Source organism: Alligator mississippiensis, chromosome 15, assembly GCF_030867095.1.
Source record: "Alligator mississippiensis isolate rAllMis1 chromosome 15, rAllMis1, whole genome shotgun sequence".
In the NCBI taxonomy this organism is placed as follows: Eukaryota; Metazoa; Chordata; order Crocodylia; family Alligatoridae; genus Alligator; species Alligator mississippiensis.
The window spans coordinates 10,542,095-10,548,609 of record NC_081838.1 but is presented as its reverse complement, the minus strand read 5'-3'; positions in this window follow the sequence as shown (position 1 = coordinate 10,548,609).

The window sequence follows — 6,515 nt, the reverse complement described above, 5'->3', positions numbered from 1 at the left end:
AAGGACTGCACTACCTACATTCACTGTCACTGCTGGAGTGCACTTAACTGCTTACCCAGCCATATGGCCTCTAGCCCGCCTGTCAGCCACGTCTGGGCCAAACTCTTGCTGCTCTGGGCCCATGACAATAAAGAGCGCTTCCCTAATGACTCATTTTTAAAGCAAATTTATATGATAAATTGGCCTAGTTTCTCACCTGCCATACCTCATAATCTACTGGACCGAGTCCGCGGATTATTTCATATGGCCCTTGCCACTGGGCTAGGAATTTAGATGTCTCTCTTTAGAGAGAGAGATTCCCCCAGGGGCTCTTCCTTCTTGGGTTTGAAAGTAGGCTTGGTCCCTTCAGCTAGCGTGCCTAGCAGCTCCCAGAGCCAGGGCTAGTCCTGTCCGATAAACAATGGGTAAGACAGATGTGTAGCCAGGCGTGCCAGCACCCAGTGGATGTGGCCTCCAATGGTGAGCTGGACCCAGGCCTGTTCAAACACTTGTGCTTTCCCACGCAGGCAGAGGAGCTTGGAGCGGTCTACAACGTGCGATAGACCACGTGATCACCTGCTGTCCCTCCATCCAGGCCTCCCCCATAATGTGGTTATTGCCTCCTGGATCCTCCACAGCCCCTTTGGGGCAGTATCCCCAAGTCCACACACCATGCCTCCCACTGGTGAAGGCTCACACCTCCTTGCTGCCTCCTCGTAATTCCCTGTCTGAGGAGAGCCCTGGAGACAATTTCAGGCATAACGCCCTGATTGCCCACACCGAAAACGTATAACATTAACACCTTGACTTGGCCCCTTCTCTTGGGTTTCTGTCCGCCTTTGGAGAACTGGGGTCCCCTTTTTAGGTGCGTGGCCTGCCTACCCCCTTGATAGTACATGTTCCCTCCTGGCGGCCAGAAAGTCTTCCATCAACCGCTTTGCCTCCCGCACTGGTTTTATCTGGTGCTGCTGGACCCAGGCCTTCACTCCCCCTTCCAGATAAACTGTTTCAGGACTACCCCCTTGACTACTGTCACCCCCTTCCTTTCCTGTGGCCTTAGCCAGTGCTGAGGGTCTGTGCTAATTGATGAGGGGTCATAGCTTCGGCCTTTTGTTTCTGGACTCGCTGCCTGTGAACTTCCTCTGTTACATCCAGCTGATGTAAAATAGCCCGTTTTACTTTATCATAGTCCTGGGCCTTGACTAAGGGCATTTTGCCATAAGACACCTGTGCTTCCCCCATCAGCAAGAGCCTAATCGTGGTGCCCAGGCATCTTTTGGCTACCGAGCCTGGTTAGCCATCCATTTGAAGGCTCTAAAGAAATCTTGGGGTCATCATCCTAGGTCATGTGGGGCACTGCCCCAGCTCCAGCTCCCCCCAAGAGATTCCCCACGGCAGCCTCTAGGCTCCGGGCTTTCACCCGCTACTATTCTTCCACCACCAACTGTAGCTGCTCGGTGCTTTTTACCCGCATTCGCAGCATCCCCGTCATCTGAGTTCCCTGCTGCTTTGCCTGCTCCTGGGCTGCTGCCTGCTGGTGGGCCGGGAGCTGCCATATCTCTTCCACTTTTTTTCTTTCCTTGCAAGCCTTCTTAGCAAACCTGCCTTGCCCTGCCCTTCGCAACCCACCACAAAAGAAGAACTTTCCTGTCCAGGGAACCAATTTGTAAGCTGCTAAGGGTAGCTTCTGGGCAGATCACAGCTAGGCAGAGCTGACCACTTGCACTGTTGCTGCTGGCTTTGATTAAGGACCCAGTATTCAGGGCCCTTGTCTCTGTTGAAGATAACACCCAGAGGGCACCCAGGGCTTGTTAGAAATGCAAAATGAGCAAACAAAGTTAAACAAATGAACTGTCACTTCACTCTTGGCTGTCTTCCTGCGGCTCTTCCCATGCTCTAACCACTCAGCTTTTGGGGTTAAAACACAGAAAGGTCCCATCCCCCTTGCCTCCTCTGGTACTTGAGACCTGCACGTGGTCCTTTTTGGCCAGTATACACACGTGCATTGCCACAAACATGCCAAGTGCCCCAAATGGGGGGGAGGGGGTCATTATTAGCTGTTTGAGAAGGCAAGTTGAGAACATGCTGTGGTCACAGGGCTCATGGAGGTCCCTGGGAGAGTGGCAGAGGGCCAGGAGGAGCTCAGAGGTTGTGAGGAGGAAGCCCTGGTAGATGGTGGTTTCTGGGTTGCATGTGGCACCTCACCTCAGCCTGGACGGGGTAGGGGGGTGGAGGAGATGTTGCCCAACTGGCTGCCACAGGATGGGCTCACAGGGTGCTTGCAAAGTTCTCATTGCCCATATTCGGTTGCCCCATCGGCCCGTGTGGCTGGCAGTTCGGAGGTCAGTTGACTGCTCCTTCTGTGGGCAACCCAGCCGTTACTGGGGCCCCTGCAGTGCTGCCCAATGGGCTTGACGTCTCTCCTCTCCTCTGCCTGCCGGCTCTCTGCATGGGACACGTCCGCTCTGTGACTGCATTGGCTCTGTCTCTGCAGCTGCCCTGAGCAGAGCCCTGTCCTGGGGTGGGAACATGTGCCTGGGAGGGCTCTCGGGGCTGAGCATGCTCTGCCCTTGGCTCCCTGCCCTGCTGAGAGCAGGCTGCTCTCACAGACAGGCTCGGCAGCCGGGAGCGGGGGGCTCTGGGTGGGGACGGACTCCCCACTGCCAGACAGACAGAACTAGGGGCTACAGCCCCCACCCCATAGACTCTGGCCTTGATGCTCTGCTTCAGGCTGGGATTGGGATTTCTACCCTGGTGGAGGTGGCTGGACCTAGGTCTTTTGCCCAAAGCCCAGGGCATGTGGTCTGGAGTGTGTGAGCTAGGGGACCTGGGATCTGGTTTCTGCTCTGCTGCCGCCCCACGTTGCCCCCTGATCCTGTCTGTGTCCTGCCTGGGCCTCTGCAGATGCATTTGTCTCACCAGCTGGACCAAAAGCAGGCTGGCACAGGGGCTGCATCTCACTTGCAGGACCCAGCGTAACGGGGCTGCTCCTGCCAAGGGAGGCCCATCCCAGCAGGGACCTGTGGGCCTAAAATCTATGTACTGTGGCCGTTGGGGGGCCCTAGTCCTTGTTAGGATGCCCAGTAATGCAGAATAACTTCCTCCAGCTTTCCCATGTCTCCCAGGTGGCTGAGCGCAGCTGCATCCACCCTCGGAGAGCCTGGAAAGCATCTCCGCACATGGCAGCAGCTCCCTCCCTGAGCCAGCACAGAGCAAATGGCCCAGAGAGCCGGAGACTCTCTTTCTTTGGGGTTTCAGCCCCACCAACCAATCCAGCTCCATGCAGGAGCTATGGGGTGACAGTCTCTGGCTTGTGTCACCCGAGAGATTGGCCAAGAGTGGTGTCTCCTGCCCCGAAAGCTCACATGCCATGATTGCTGGGGTATGAGAAGGTGCCCAAATTAGTTCTGTGTTCCTGGGCAAGGAGAAGGGTGGGAAGGTGCAGCAGTTCGAGGCGGGCTGTGCACAGCAGGCTCAGCGGTAGGTTCATCTCTGCTGAGGTCAGAATGGCCAGTCCTGTCTCCAGCAAGACCGCCCAGAGACCCACACCCAGTGTCCCACCATGGATCCTGTTGCTTCTGTATGGTTGGAGCAGGCCTTCCAGAAAGGGAGCTGTGCAGGGTGCAAAAATATCCAGCACACCTACTGGCTGGGGAGTGACCCTCGCAGAAGCACAGAAGTGGAAATGGACCTCGGAGTCATAGTGGACTCCAAGATGACCACGAGTCGTCAGTGTGATGAAGTCATCAGCAAAGCTAACCACACTTCATCATGTATCAGCAGATGCATGACAAATAGATCCAAGGCGGTGATACGTCCCCTCTATGTGGCACTGGTCAGACCGCAGTTGGAGTACTGCGTCCAGTTTTGGGCTCCACACTTCAAGAAGGATAGACTCGAGAGGGTCCAGGGGAGGGCCACTTGTATGGTCAGGGGCTAACAGGACAAGCCCTATGAGGAGAGACTGAGCGACCTGGACCTCTTCAGCCTCTGCAAGAGAAGGCTGAGAGGTGATCTTGTGACTGCCTACGAATTCATTAGGGGACACAGCAAGGGATCGGAGATGCTCTGTTCACCAGGGCGCCTCTTGGGGTAACAAGGAGCAATGGTCACAAACTGACAGAGAGCAGATTGAGGCGAGATATCAAGGAAAACTTCTTCACGGTAAGGGTGGGCAAAATTTGGAATGGGCTCCCAAGGGAGGTGGTGCTCTCCCCTACCTTGGGGGTCTTTAAGAGAAGGCTGGATAGGCATCTGCCTGGGATCCCTTAGCACTTCATCCGTGTGCCTCATCACCCATGCCCCCAACCCTGAGGCTACTTCTTTGTTTGCACTTGCCTGGCCAGTTTGCAGCCAGGGGCTTTCCTCTACGTGATCATCAAGAGCCTTGGCTGCCCCCTATAGAGGCACCTCAAGAAGCCTCTTGGGCTCCCTTGGTGACCTAACCTGACCAAGCCCTGTTGCTCTCCTGTGTGAGGCATTTCCTAGAGCCCAGGAGTCAGGGAGCTGGCTCCTTTCTGGGTCCACGGCAGCTCTGAGCCATGTGGGTCCCAGGCCAGTGTCCAATGTCCCTGTGTCAGCCTCAGCAGTGCCCAGAGAGAGTTGAAATCACTTCTCTGCTCTCTTCCCTGTGCAGGGTGAGTCAGTCCCCCCGCTTCTTCAGCACAAGCCCTGAGTGCCCAGCTCTCTCCCTGCGGGGCATGGCCCACCCATGCCCTTTGGAGAGGCAGGTGGCAGGATGGAGGAGCTCTGCAGAGCAAGAAGCTGGGGAAATGATGCAGACACGGTGCAGGGAGCCCTATGGAGCCTGCAGGATCATTGTCTGAAGGGCAGCAGAGCTGGCAAATGGAAGCAGGGGTGTTTTGTGAGAGGGGGCAAAGCAGAGGTGTGCCGTTCTCCCTGCTCACCGGCCTGAGTCCCTCCTGCGTTCCCCTGGCCTGCTCAGGCATCCCTAGGTGGTGCTCGGACCCTTGTCTGGAAGTGCTTAAACTCTGAATGTTCATTGACCGTGTCCATGGCATGTCCGCACACCCATGCCCTGCTGACACACCAGCCTCGTTCGTCCCCCAACTCGGCACTGATACCCCAAAGTCTCATGCGCCTGCCCACAGGGCTCTGACACCCTGACCTGCTGCTGTTTTGAGCTCCACCCCAGACACAAATCCCCCAACCTCCTGGATTCCTCTCACACGCCAGCTCCTTGCCACTTCACATGCCTGGAGGCGGCATGTCTGAGGGGTGCCTGTGCCAGCTTGGGGCAGGGAGGGCAGAGGGGAGAAATGCAGACTCTCTGCCCAGACTGGAGCCTGTGTATGATGCTGGGCTCTCTACACCAGCCTGTAGTGTAGGAAGCACAGAGGGGGAGAGGTGGCCCACAAATCCCTTTGGGGTGTTTTCAGCTGACAGAGAAGATGCCTGCATGGTGCGTACTCTGTGCTGGCCTGCGGTCATGATCCAAATGTGCATGCCCAGCTCTTCAGCCAGGACCTGTGCCCCACAGGGACCAGGCTGTGGGGGTAGGAGAGGACTGCGGCACCGGGAACTCCTGGCGGCGGTGGGGGGGGGTGAAACAGGAGCAGGAGGGAATGGGGAGTGGGGGACATGCAGCTCCCCACCAGAGAGGACAGGCCCAGTGCTGTGGAGAAGAAGGCATGGGGGGAACAGAAACTGAGGCATGGGGTCACCTTTGCTGGGTACAGGAGGCCAAGCACTTGCCAGGGGACTGTGGGTGTGATGCATGTTGGAAGTGTTGCCCTGGGGGGTCAGGCCAATGCTCAGGATCTCAATATTGCGCTGTTAGACAGGAGGGCATGGTGTACAATTGCACATGCACAGCCTCAAAAATCAATTAGGTGCATACACACACTCTAGGCACATACACATACTCTAGGTGTGGACATCCCTAACAGGCGTGCACACACACTCTACCAATTCAGGCACATACACAGCCAAAATTACCAGCCTAGGCACATGCACACCTATCACCAATTCAAGCACCTACACACACTATACAGACCAAAAGAAATTAGACCAGAATCAATTACCAATACCTGCGCACCCATTATACATACATGGATCACTAATTCGTATATCACACACACAGTGACATACATGTATATCAGTTCACATACATAGCACTCATCTACACATACACACAGGTGAGTTCCTAACCTGGGTGTTGTGGTGTGTATGTATGTGCTTGGTGTACTTGGGATACCTGGGGGAAGGTTAAGGTAAGAGAGAGAGTGAAAGTGTTGCTGGGACCAGGATTAGAACCGGTAGACTAGAGAGAGCTGGGCTGAGGGATTGAGGCTTAGGGTTACTTTAGGTTACTGCTGGTGGAGACCGAGACGAAAGTTGCTAGTGCTGGGATTAGAACCGGCAGACTGGAGGGTTAACTTAAGGTTAAATGAAAGCAGAAAGCTGGCAGAGTAAAGGAGTGATGCTAGGGAAAAGCCTGGAGCTGGAGCAAGGAAGCTATGGGGGAGCAGAAAACTGGGAGTGGGGCTGCAGGGGAAGGCTGGAGAACACAGAGA